General features: G+C 41.7%; 1 protein-coding gene across 1 annotated transcript in view; it reads right to left on the reverse strand.

Annotated features, from left to right (window-relative positions):
* The window catches only part of LOC146375834 (transmembrane protein 132C), a 144,231-nt gene that overhangs the window by 26,364 nt on the left and 104,815 nt on the right, over positions 1 to 13,052 (reverse strand). The window lies entirely within an intron of this gene.

Consider the following 13,052-nt stretch of genomic DNA (forward strand, 5'->3'; position numbering starts at 1 on the left):
TGTGAATGAAGAGACAATGAAATATGGGCCTGTGAAACTAAAAGAAATGCACATGTTCTTACTATAGATCAGGCTGGTCTTTGAGATGCAAGCTTTATTTTGATAGTTCTGAATGTGCCATTTATAATACCAGTGCTACTTTTAGCATGTAAAGATTTTTCTGAAGGCCTCCTCTGCGTCGTATCAGAAACAGCGGGAGAAAACAGTAGCCTTTGATAGGACCAAATACGTATTGCATTTAATGTGAAATTGGCTGAACAGGAGATAAGACACGCTATAAAATAATTGGTTTCTGTGTCGTGTCACGAAGCGAGCTTCCTTTGTACTGAATGCAGCAGATTACAACTCTAACAAATTAACACATCACGTCAAAATGCAGTATTGCCACTATGTTATCTTTTAAATTATTTACGATTTATGATCTGTTGTTACAAGAATAACAAGGCCTAAGATGAGCGGTGACAAACAATGTTTTCATCGGGAGAAATGACGAGAACGATATGCGACATACAGTAACTGCGAACGTCGGCAGCATGGCTACTGACTTATGAGCAAAACGTACAGTTAAGGATGTTCTGTGTTTATATGTCATATGTCAATGTCGCCTTTAAATGGGGAGCAGGGATTATCTTTATCAGATAATATTATTTCTTTAGGCGGCCTTGCAGGGAGGAAAAAAAGATACTAGGCTTTCTTATAAAGACCCTTAACAAAACAGATCCTCATGATGACAGCCGGGCAAAGATGCTATAGCTTAGTCACACCTGAAACACCATCTCCAGTGAGCATTGATTTAGAACAGTGATGTGCAGCATGCATCTGAAAATGACACACACATTTAATAAAAACGGAGTACTTTTTATTCCTTCATGCGAAGCAGCAATAAAAATGAGAACTGGCCCGAAACTGTATTGTACCAATCGAGATGTTCTCAGGTTTGAACGGTGGTGTCCTTCACCTCTGAATGCATTATATAGATTTTTAGCCAATACCTTTAGAGACACCTCTAAGTATGTGGGTTGAATGTTAGTTTGCATCTCACCTGTTGACGCCGGTGTTTGTGCTTTACTTGCGAGCCGGTCTGGCCCCTCAAGTCTAATACATGGGATTCTTTTTTGTCCAATAAGGTGCAGGAGAACTGCCTGTCTGCTTTATCAAGGATCTCTCTGTTAGCATTCAGCACGCTGCTGAGGCTGGTAATGTGCTCTGGGCTGTAATTTCTGCCCGTGTCTCACTTGGATCTGAAAATAAGTGAGATTTATGGTGTCAGCCTGAGTGACACAGGCAGCATGAGAAGCAGCAAAGCCCGTCCCGTCCCGCTGTTGCGATTAACTTCTGCTTCAGCCCGGCGTTAACACATCCATATTCTGACCCCGCCATTGGCGCTGCAGCTACAAATGAACAGGTCAAACACATTGTCGAGTTGAGGATTTTAGGGCCTGCATTATTCATAGCGCGGCAGACAGAGGAGAGTGTGGTAAATACAGTGTAAATGCTTAGCGTGTGCACCTGTTTGTGTCAACCCCCACGTCAATGTGGCTGTCCTGAAGCCAGCAGGATGCCAAGATAAAACAAAAATGTAAAAAAAGAGAAAGAAAAAGACATCAGCATTGAAAAATTCTACGAGTGTTTTGGTTTGACTGACGAATCATCATTGGATGTGAGCCTCTTTATGATCTTTCATGTCATTTCAAGAGCAGGTGCATTAAGACAGCCGTGATGCCTGCCAATAGTCAGCTTAACCACAGTGAATGAAATATTCATAGTTGTGATAAACATTTTCATCCCTTGGTGATAAAGTATATGTACGTGTGAAGAAACTGAAATGGGACAACAGGAACGGCAAATATGCTGTAGACATTAAACGCCACTCAGACAGTGTCCTGGAGCTATTAAGCAGACTAAAAGAGACATGTCCTTTCATCAGCTTTCTCTCTCCACATTGTGCAATGCTCAATGTGGCACTTCCTCCCCTCGATTCTAGTAGGCGTTTAATTGGCTAGAAGAGAGAAACATGGAGGAGAGTGGGAATAAAGGCCTTGGTAGCGCCATGCAGAGCGATACATCACTGCATGACAGCGCATTGAAGTGGTGGGATGATTGTGAAGCCAACACAGTGCCTTTTAATGAGGGTCTCTCTCTCTCTCTCTCTCTCTCTCTCTCTCTTCTCCCTTGCGTCGTTCTCTTTTCATCCCACTTTTACTTCTCCAAGTAAGAACAGGTTACTCTCCTGCCTTCATTTCCCCCTCTTCCTTGTCTCCTCCCAGCTGATGGGATAAAGGTGGCTGCGGTACGCGGCCCATCTCCGCTTGTCAGTCAACCCTCACTGCCTCCTAAAAGACATCTAACCGCCTTTCAGTAGCAGTGCCCTGTCTGGGGTACATGCCGGTCAGAGATCTGATCTGCTCATTACTGTGGGCTGTGGCTGGCAGAGAGAAGATTAACTTGATGGCTGCTTTGATACTTGATCTGTTCAGCTTAAAAGGAGATGTAATGAGGACATGGACATGGATGAACTGGCACCTCAGAATAAAATGTATTGTTAAGGGGGCCACTTTTGTAGATACCTCAGTCAATAATTAAGAGACATCAAAGAAAGGGTACCTTTTTTCCCTATTAAAGTACAGAATAAAAATAAGCCATGAAAGGTGTCAATGCGTGAAAGAGTGTATATTGGGTTTTGTGCCGTTTTTTCCCCTTTAAAATGCACCGTCACTGCCTTGGTAGGAAAAGAGGCAACTGATTAGCATCAGCTGTTTCATATGTACTTCATAATCACTGTGAACATCCATAATTAGTCAGCTGTTTCTCTAGCAGCTACCTAGTAATATTCAAACACTTGTACAATATAGGCATTACGGTCCAGTGTTTTTAAGCTTTTAAGCTGTTTTCACGCATGAACTCTGAACTACGTCGGCAGAATCGAGTCAGGACACTGTCTGCTGTTGCTCTCTGCACAATGTAGCACACAACAGTACATTCTCACTAGTGGAAATACAATACTCCATAGGCTTACCGGGGCTATTCTAACATAGATACAGCTGAAAACTGGTACCAGGGACCTAGTAGGGTGTCTGAATGCATTTTTGCATTTTCATATGCAGCTTTGGTAAGGTAACAGCTTTATTCTGCTTATATACAGTACATCCATTCCATTTCTACCCCCTTCACAACATCATGGGAGAACTAAGATGTGCTGTATGCAGTGATTACAGCAAAAGTTTACCATTTATCAAATACCACAATGAAAACAAGTTACGTGCTTGTTGGTTTAATCATTTAAAAACTGAAAATCAGGAAAATAAGAACTTAAGTTCTGGTCTTCGAAAAATAAATAAATAATGCTACTTGTTTCCCACTATTACACTTTTTATACTGAGCTGAGCCTTTAATGGCTGCAGTTTCTTATGTTTCATATGCACTGTCAAAAAAAATAAACTGATTGTGACGATTGGCTATACAGCGAATGAAGCCATTTCAAGTTATTCAAATATTCATTATTTGGTGAATACTTTAGCTGAATCCTTGTTGCTGCTTCGACTCTTTGAACTCCCTCTGAGCCTCTTCCGTCTAAATCTGACTATATAACCATTTAGATAGTCGGGTCCTTGACTGAGGTGCCTCTTAGTGAAGTAAAAGAATAAATCATCTTCCTTTTGTTCTTTATTGTCTTCTTGCCCTCACACCCTTCAAAAGAAGGGCAACCAGTGATGTATGAAGAACTCCTCTCGTTTAATCTGCTTGCACAGTTATGCAAGAGGATTCACACAACCATTTATGGACAGTATTGATCTTTTAGTCATGCTGACTTGCTCTCAAATGTAAATTATTTATGAGTGCACATAAGTTATGGGTAAACTCTGACTATGTGGAAGTGTCACAACAACATGCTGTAGACAGGCCAAATCTCTCCACAGGTAATTGCTTTATTTGTGCCTCATTCCTTAGCCTGTGTGGATTATTATTATTATTGTGGGCTCTGGTTAATGTCGTAAGATCTAAATAAGTTTGGAAAAAAAAAATTACACAAATGCATTGCAAAGGGAGACATATTTAGTTTAATATGACATAGTGAACGGGCATTCAATTATAAAACTCTGCTGCATCTATTCATCTTCAGGCAATCTGTAAACCTGCCTGTCCATGAAAATACATTAACAGACTTATTAGTGTCTGTGCTTGCAAAATTAAATATACGTGGATAATTGAGGACTGCTCCTAAAAGGACAGAGCCATCCTCAAGAGCCCGTTGGCCCCGAATTGCCACCCTTGCTGAGAAAGGGAGCTTGTGAATAAAACATGGCTGCCTGCGGAAGCTCTGCATTTTAAGTTTATGGGACGAATCCTCTTGCAGTTCTCATGAATACTATACCTATAATACATCTAGATCAGTGGGTCAGAAGGGAGGCGAAGACGTCCCTGGCGAATTTCCATAACAGTCAGAGCCCAGAATCAAGGTCAGCCACCATGGACACAATCAGCTCTGAGCTCGCCTAGAGATGAGCGCGAAAGCTGCGGGGGCTCAGGGGAGGTAGCCGGTCGGTGCTTTGAGTGATGCTGGCTCCTGTACACCTCGTGCGTGCCCCTGCTGTTTGCCCATTGTGTAAGAGCCCAGAGGCCAGAAGGCAGGGAAACAACCCCGCCTGTGCCAGTCTGCTCAATTTCAGCCCGATATCTATCACACACAGCCGATCGATGAAGAGTTCTTCAGCAACAGCCAGCCATGCCTGTAGGGGGATGACCTCTTGATCTCTGTCTGATTTCTTCACCCGTCTCTGATCGAGATCCATACTGCCAGCTTAGCTTGGCTTAGCCTGGCTTAGGTGCCCTCTGGACACAGACCTCTCTCAACAGGCACAAAGGTCAGCTCTATTGGAGAGTCCATTACTGCTAAAAAAAATACACACATTCCTTTCAAACCTCAGTGGGTAAGGATTTAAAGTCAGAGTGAATAGAACTGGACCGGAATGTGAAGTAGGATGTTAACAATCATGGGGAGATGTGAGATATGGACACATGTCACTCTGAAATTGATCTGTCAGTCTGCATGCCGCCCTTTGCGTCATCCCTGCATTTTTCTTCTTTTTTGAGCTGAACAAACTTTTTTTTTCAGCTCAACTTGGCAAAGTCAGGATAGAGAGGTCTGCAGCGAAAGCGATTTAGGTTCAGCACAATGTATTAGAAAAACAAAACTATAAGTGGTTCCACAGGGCGGTGCAGGTCCTAGCCATTTTCTGTAGGTGCTGGAAAATAAGGCTGTGCACAAATACGGTGTTTTATGCATGAATTATGCAACGCTTCGGAGACCATCTTCCGAGATCTGCAGTGGCACAGTAAACAAGTCCTCTGACCTGACTTGTAGAGAAGCTTTCCAAACCGCAGCGGAAAGGTTAGCTGTCTTAATGGTGACCCGCTAATTTGCAAATGTCACTGTAATGAGCAAGCTTTGAGAAGTATCACCCTGCTCACCTATAATGTTTGTTCTCTCTTTAATAAAATGACTTTAAAGTCTATCCAAGTGACAATGGCTTTGCCATAAAAACCTCAGTGTGTGTGCTCGTTTGTGTGCAGTGGTGTAGTGAAAAGATGGTTGTTCTCGCCGTAAGTGCAGTTATGGGGTGTCAGTCCCTATCGAGAGCATTTTTACATCCTGCGATGACAAAGGAGCAAAGGCACGTAGAAAATGTTTAGGCACGCAGTCTCGAGTACTCAGATCATGGTTTAGAAAAGCATTTGTCACAATCGTCCGTCCTAGTTAGCATTACATGTAGTGTGCCACGTGCATACGGCAGCAGCCTCAATTAGTGCTACCACTTCATCATCAGCCTCTAAGCTGTAGTAGATGCTAATGGACTGTTTGCTTGGGATGCATCCATCAGCTCTTTATTGTAAACTGCATGACTCATGAGAAGGGGGAAAATGCAATGTTTCATTAAAACAGTAGGGGTATCCAACACAGGCTTGGCCGTAGTGGAATAAAGTGGCTAAGCTTTTCAGAAGACCAAAATCAGGTTTTTGGGAGGTGGGATGGGTTTTGGGGGAAGGTGGTTGTGAAAACTGTACAATGCATGATTGTGTAATACACAGCTTGCATGATTTTACCAGTGCCCTTGATGGGTTTTCTGTAGGATTAGCTGGGATGTAAGTGCTCATATCTCTATGTCTGACTATATGTTTGATGAATGGCACTCCAGATTTCACTTGCCTGGTAGAGAAAAGATATGCATTGCAACAGAGGGAATGGAATAGAAAGGAGTAAAATAAAACATTGGTTGGAAGATGCTGATAGATGACTTTATCATGCGAGAGCAGAAGTGGCCAGAGAGGGCCGGGGTGATGATGTATTGGTTAACAATACATCGAAGCAGTACGTGAAAGCTAACGGCTTCTTTCATTTCTCCTCATCTCTATGCCTGAGAATGCTCGTGTGAGTGAGCACAGTTTGGTGTCTCGGCTGGAATAGGAAGACTGATGAGTCCAGATATGATGTATGCCCTGTCCTCCCGCTCCCTCTCCATCACCGGGCATCCACAGCATGGGTAATGATGATGAGGGTAGCCTGGACAGGAGCACATTACTTTACGATGGTAAAAGATAATGGACCAGCCTCCTACTGTGCAGGGGAATCTGCTCAGGCATCCAATTACTGCCCTTAAAATCCATCTCAAGATGACAGAAAAAAACCCACAAAGCTTTTTCACACTTTTACTGAAATGGAGGATGCCCGCATTAAGGAGGCGGAGGTTGAGAAGGGAGGCAATTAATCTGCATTGTTATTAAATAAATTTATGCTCATCTGGAGCAAACAGGAGAAAAATACAGAGTGGAAAGAGGTCTCAAAAAAGAAGAAAGCATCTAAAACGTAGGGGGAAGAGAAGACAAGCTAGGACAGCCACAGTGGTATTACAGTCGACAGAGGGAGTTCAGAAGCCTTCCCTCGCTCTAAACTGACGGAAACTTTTGAGTACTCTTTTCATTTTCGTCTTTTGAAATAATTGCTGCATTTGCAGAACTCCTGCTTCACGGTTTGAAATTGGTGACAAAGTGGAGAGCAGCGCTCTAAGCCCTCCCAGTGCAGGTGGATCTGTGACAACACACAGGAGGAGCCCTCTTCAAAGAGAGCAGAAAAAGGAGCGCTCATCTTTCAAAACGATGTCAGTGCTTTCCCAGAAGCGTCACCCATAGCAGAGCCATTCACTTGGCATGGGTAATGAAATAAAAGGAGCTTTTTATAATAATCACTTCAAGCAAGGGCACAATAATTTAGAACACGCCATAAATGGGGAGGGAATGGGTCTGAGGAGCCGCTGGAGTAATAGACCATAAATGTGATCAAACCAAAAATCAGCTTCCCATTACTAATACTCATTAGATTTATTACGTTATAACCTTTAGAGACGTGGTCAGTTATGGATCTGCATTGAGTTTATGAGATTTATGCTCAAAAAACAATTAGAGCTAATTACAGATGAAAAACACTTTCTAGAGAAGCTGTTGTGTCAACAGATGCCTTCAGCATGCTTTATGAAGTTTGGAAAATTGCCCTCTGTGATTGCGTTTGTCTGCCATCCGCTGCTTCTGCTCTTCTATGCGTGTGTTTTTCCATTTTTTCCATATTATCTATAACTTCGATGTGATGTCAACATTACTGATTGTTAAGCACGGTTACCTTAAAAAAATTACAACAATAGCCATAATAGAGAAAGACAAATGCAAATAAATATGCAAAAAAAAAAGCTAGTGGTTTGGCTACCTGGAGCTCCATTTTTATATTTCTGTGACACAAAATTTTATATACCCTAAATTTGCAGGGTGTAAAATTGTCACTGCGGTCAACTGAGTTCTGTTTGCTATCAAGTGCATACCGTAGCAACAATGGCTGTTATAGGAAAAACATGTTTAAGTCACCGAAGAGTATAAGAAAAGTTAATTTTAGAATGTAGTTTATAAGTTGACAGGCGTGTTTCTACTACTGTTGGCTGGGATCTGAATCCGTCCCGGAGCTTTTCCCTATCAGTGGACGGCTGTCAGTCCACTGTTTATGCCAGCTGTCAATGCCAGGTGAAAAGCCCCCACTTTTATTTACTCTGGAAGAGACTGTAAGACTCCGTGAAAGGAGTCCGATATGAGTCAGTGAGTAGGAGAAGCTCATTTCAGTTCAGCTGGGGAGATGCTCAACTGTCGGCAAATGCTGCTGTTTTTGTGCCGTTACCTACTGTTAGCCTCTGTTAGCCTCTGTTTGCCAGCATTAGTAAAACTTTCTTTAAAGTGGGCCATTTTGCACCCACAGTCTAGCGCTAGACTGTGATGCTTAGCAAATAAACTCTCACACAATGTGAGAATGTAATCGAACTGTTTGTAAGAGGAAAAGTCAGATTTTTTTAAGCCTACATTAGCTAGCATAATGCTAGCTTATATTCAGGTGTTGTTGCATAGCCAGCTCTTTTTGTGGGGACAGGGACATGACAGGTAACTGTGGCAATAACAGGCATAAATGAGGATGTTTATATATGTTAGAGTCATGGGGAGGAAGTGGATGATATTTTAATAAGATGCCAGTGGCATTGTCGCATTCCTTCGGATTTTAGCTTCTTTGGTGAAGCAAACCCCTTCTGTGATGATAAAACAAAGGTACAGTATGATCCTTCATATGTTAAGACTGGCATAAATATAAATATCCCTTTGCAGCACGTCTTTTCCTTTGACGTACTATAAATGTGATTACGGAGAAGTCCTGTACTCAAATATGGTGGGGGATCATGGCAGCTTGCACAAACAGCAAACAATCTTCTGTGTATTTTTAATAGATTAATTATGGGTTTATGAGAATGCATCAGTTTATTGGAAGATGTAATGAAACACTATTCTATGTATATTTTTGTAGAGCATACATTTTCTATTAAATAACCTAAAAAAAATTACTGGCTGTGCCTTTAAAAATGCAACTATATATTAAATTTGGTCAGTCGTCAGGTTTGTAGTGTGAAGGAGTATCAGTGTTTCTGATAGATGTAAGAGCATGTAAGTGTATAAACATTAACAATTAGTTTTGAGACAAATGAGAAACTGAATAACCATAATCTTTCTGACTGTTAGATAATTTAAACTGTTAAACTCCTTGATACATTCACCCAAGTATCCTTTAGTTGATGCTGTGTGCTCAGAGAAGGAGAAAAGAACAATTTAATGTCAGAACAGAAGACAGTTCATGGGATATTTTAGGCAATAACAGTCAGTTCTTGGAAGGAAGAAAACCGGGCAAGCCAGTAGAGATTAAAGTGATTTGGAAAGGTTGCAAATAGGACAAGTTACAAATTGTGATGGCTAAGTGACTGGATCAGAACATCTGCAAAACAGTGTGATGTTCCTGAGATGCTGCGGCTTAACAAAAGCAGTCAAAAGAAGGATAACTGGTGGGATTATGGATGTTTTTCTCGAGCAAAGACTGCACCGTGTGGTCCCAATTCTTAGAAGAGCTTCTGTATCACTATTATAGTAAGAAGCAACCGAAGAGGTGAGACTGGCAGGGCCAACAGACCTGTACACTGCCACAGGACAGTTTTAACATGAGCCTAAAGAAGGCAGGATTGACTGACCTGAATAAAGACTTGGGACTATATGTGACATCAGTCAAAAAACAGGAGGTTTCACCCAACCCAAGAAGAGAAGAAAAGAACAGAAGAGACATTGACTGAACCAGGAAGAAGATTAGCAACAGGGATAGAATTGAGTAACTCAGGCTCGACTTGGCATCAGCTGATCTAGGAATGTCATCCATAAAGGTGACCAAACAAACTGTTCTGTGTTTCTGAGTGGTCACATCAACTGAGCAGAAGTAAGATCAGGAAGCGGAATGACAGAGAGAGTTCTGACATTTACTTTTTATTAAGAAATCATCTTGAAAGTAAGCTCAGTCCCCAAAAATATGACTCCCAGGAATCTGAGATGAAAAAGTAAGGCCCAGCTTTGGCTCAGGAGGTAGAGGAGGTCATCTAACAGTCAAATACTGAACCTCAAATTGCCCCAGATGCATTCATCAGAGTGTGAGTGCATGCACAAGTGTTAGGAAAAACACACACAAACACAAACTTCAAGGCACAGAATAAAAGTGCGTGTGGAAAGGTGGATGCGGCTAGTACTAAGAGTAGCTTAGGAGTACTTGGCTAAAGATGAAGCAGACCGAACCTAACACATGGGGTGTTGGTTGGCTAGATTAGAGAGCAAGGTAGCAGGCAGCCGGCTCGCAGCTGAAAACTCGGGATCAAGCAGGGGGCTAGTGGGCAGTAGATTGGAAAGGAGCGGAAAGCCCCAGCATTAGGCATAATCCATAGAGGCCTCCTGAACATCATAATACCCTCTCAGATATTCCTTGCCCATGCTGCTTTGGCAGCATTAGGGCAACCCACATACCATTAAAGACTACTTCTGCTCCACGTTTTCCATTTTTGTGAAAATGGCAACTTCAGTTCCATGTGCAGAGACCAGTTTTGTTTTGATATTAGATGTTGCTTTCCCTTTCGGAGGCAAGATGGTGATGGCGACACACCTGCAGGTGTGTGCGTGTGTAAAGGGGGCTTGATGGCATTGCTCTTACATTACCTTGCTTCCTCTTTTCTATCAGCGAAGAGTGTAGCAGGGAGGAGGGTGAGGAACTTATCTCTGGGCTTTTTCATGCCACAGTGATCCCAAGTAATCTAATTCAGCCTTCCTCTTTCTCGCTTGTGTGCTTTTCTCATACTGGTGCATGCAGATTGCAAAAAGCCTTACGTGCCTGTGTGTATGTGTGGGTGTGCAGGTGGGGAAAAAGGGGGGACAGAGAAATACAGTTAATGAGAGTTAATGAGTTCTGGATGTATCTCCATCTATTTGCGTTATGTGTTAAGTACTGCACCACTGGGGTGGCTGGAGTCGATGTGCACCTTTGGCTGTTGTCTGTGTGGGAGATGGCCATGGAGAAAAATGAAATAGCAAAGCAAAGAGAATATGTGTGCAGTCTTGTGCTGAACCTAAATAAAATTAAATTTTGAAAAAAGAAGTCCCCAAAAGAAATTTAAAAATCAATTTCTGATGATGAAAATGTCAGAAATGTTAATATCAAAGGTATAGGCTGATCAGTGAACCCAGTCCTTTTTTATATACTTTATCCACACACTCACACATGATAGCAGCTGCTTCACTGACTCACTGACAAGCCCTCTGAACAGATTAGAAAATCAAGGTAAGGAAAACTAAAATCAAGCCTTTCAGTGCATACAGGGCACAGACACACAAATGAAGAGACAGTGCATCGTCTTTTTTATGGGACACATAACATCTTAGCGATCTTTAAGGCTTCGGTCTATAAGTTCAGCAAATAATTGCAATATTTAGTTAATTGAGATGCATTTTGTCGCAGTGATAAAATGTGTGATTTATACTTAGCAGTGAAAACCTTCCTCTGTGCACAGTGGGTGGAGTGAAAATGCAGGGACATGTCTGCAGGCTTGTGCACTCATTCACAGACTTCATTTTACAAAAACAATAAAGGCAATGCTGCCAAGAATACGACCTTGCACAACAGCTAAATACAATCAGATAATACAAATAAAGATTTTATTTACAGTGCGTTCACTGAGCTAGCGGTGCAAAATCTCTGCTGGGGTCTCTTTTTTTACAAGCACAGGCTTTTGCAAAGTAATCATGCAAATCATCTTTGTAGTTTATGTCACTAGAAGTCATGTTTTCCTAGAGTAAGGAAGATGCACTGTTCATGCATCAGCGACATGAAAAAAGGGCGTGAGAGAGGGAACTCGAGCAATACTGAAGCATTAAAAACATAACTTCAATTATCTCAAGACTGGATCTGGGAGTGAGGATGCCTCGAATTCCTCTGAATCTTGGAACAGCCACCCACAGGCATCTATCATCTACGCAGCTACAGGCAATACTTACAGAATAACAATGACAAAGCAGTCAGGTCTGTATCATGCAGATCAGAAGCACCGAATCAGAAACAAACGCAATCTCTGCTTTAGTAATCAGCACCGCTGTGACACTATGTCTTTCCCTTTTGTCAACACAACTGATTTCACTCATTTATTCACTTGAACGCTCTTGATCTAAATCAGAAACCGTGTTCTCCGGGTCGCTGAACAAAGCTACAAAGATGCACGAAATGCTCCTTGCATGAACCTCGACGAGGGATGAGCAACACAACCGACTACCTGCGCCTCGCTGAGGGAGACACACAGCTCCGGGCGAACCCTCAAGCCAGAGGCAGCCTTGAGACTCCAACTGTGGCCTGCTGGGAGCTACAGATGCACTCTTCTTGCCCTGCTCCTAAACACACTTTGTGAGCACAGAGCAAACATCATTGCCTCTGCTTTCGCTGTCAAAACAACAGTCATGGAAGACGTTTAGAAGTCCTTTAGCAAAGTTAAAGCAGATACACTACAAAGAAACAAGTTAAAAAACAGAATCGAGTAAATGCAGTTATCTGTATTATCACTAAAATATATTTAAAGAATTAAAAGTTAAAATGCCTATTATGCAGAATAGCTTAATAGCTTAGTTAAATATAAAGGTTTGTTATTGAAACATGGGTTTAACTTTTTGTATATACAAAAACCTGAAACAGAGAACTAAGCTACTGTTGTCGGATACATGCAATTGATTAGAAAGTGTAATAATTCTCTGTGAAATGTAATAAAGCATCAAATATAAAGCTGGAAAAGGAAAATAAAATGCTTCAATAATACTGTTAATTTCCACCCCAGCTGAGGAGCAACTGTCTGTGACGCATTATTTGAAGCATCCCAGAGGAAAAAGAAAAAAATCCTGCTCACTATAGCCTGGTTTTTCTGTCTCATTACAAAACAAATCAATCTTGATATATATGGCGATTACTAATTTCTAAGCTGTTTCTCCCAAGCTTCCCCTTTGGACAAATAAGGAGCAAAATGAATGAAATCAGTCTAGGATTAATCATCCTGTCCAGTTTGTTGAAAAAAACAGGAGAAGCACAAGAAAAACAGGGAGGTAAAGCCTCAATTTGATCAATGAAACAAAGTTCT

Source organism: Perissodus microlepis, chromosome 12, assembly GCF_051167445.1.
Source record: "Perissodus microlepis isolate ML-2025 ecotype Zambia chromosome 12, ASM5116744v1, whole genome shotgun sequence".
In the NCBI taxonomy this organism is placed as follows: domain Eukaryota; kingdom Metazoa; phylum Chordata; class Actinopteri; order Cichliformes; family Cichlidae; genus Perissodus; species Perissodus microlepis.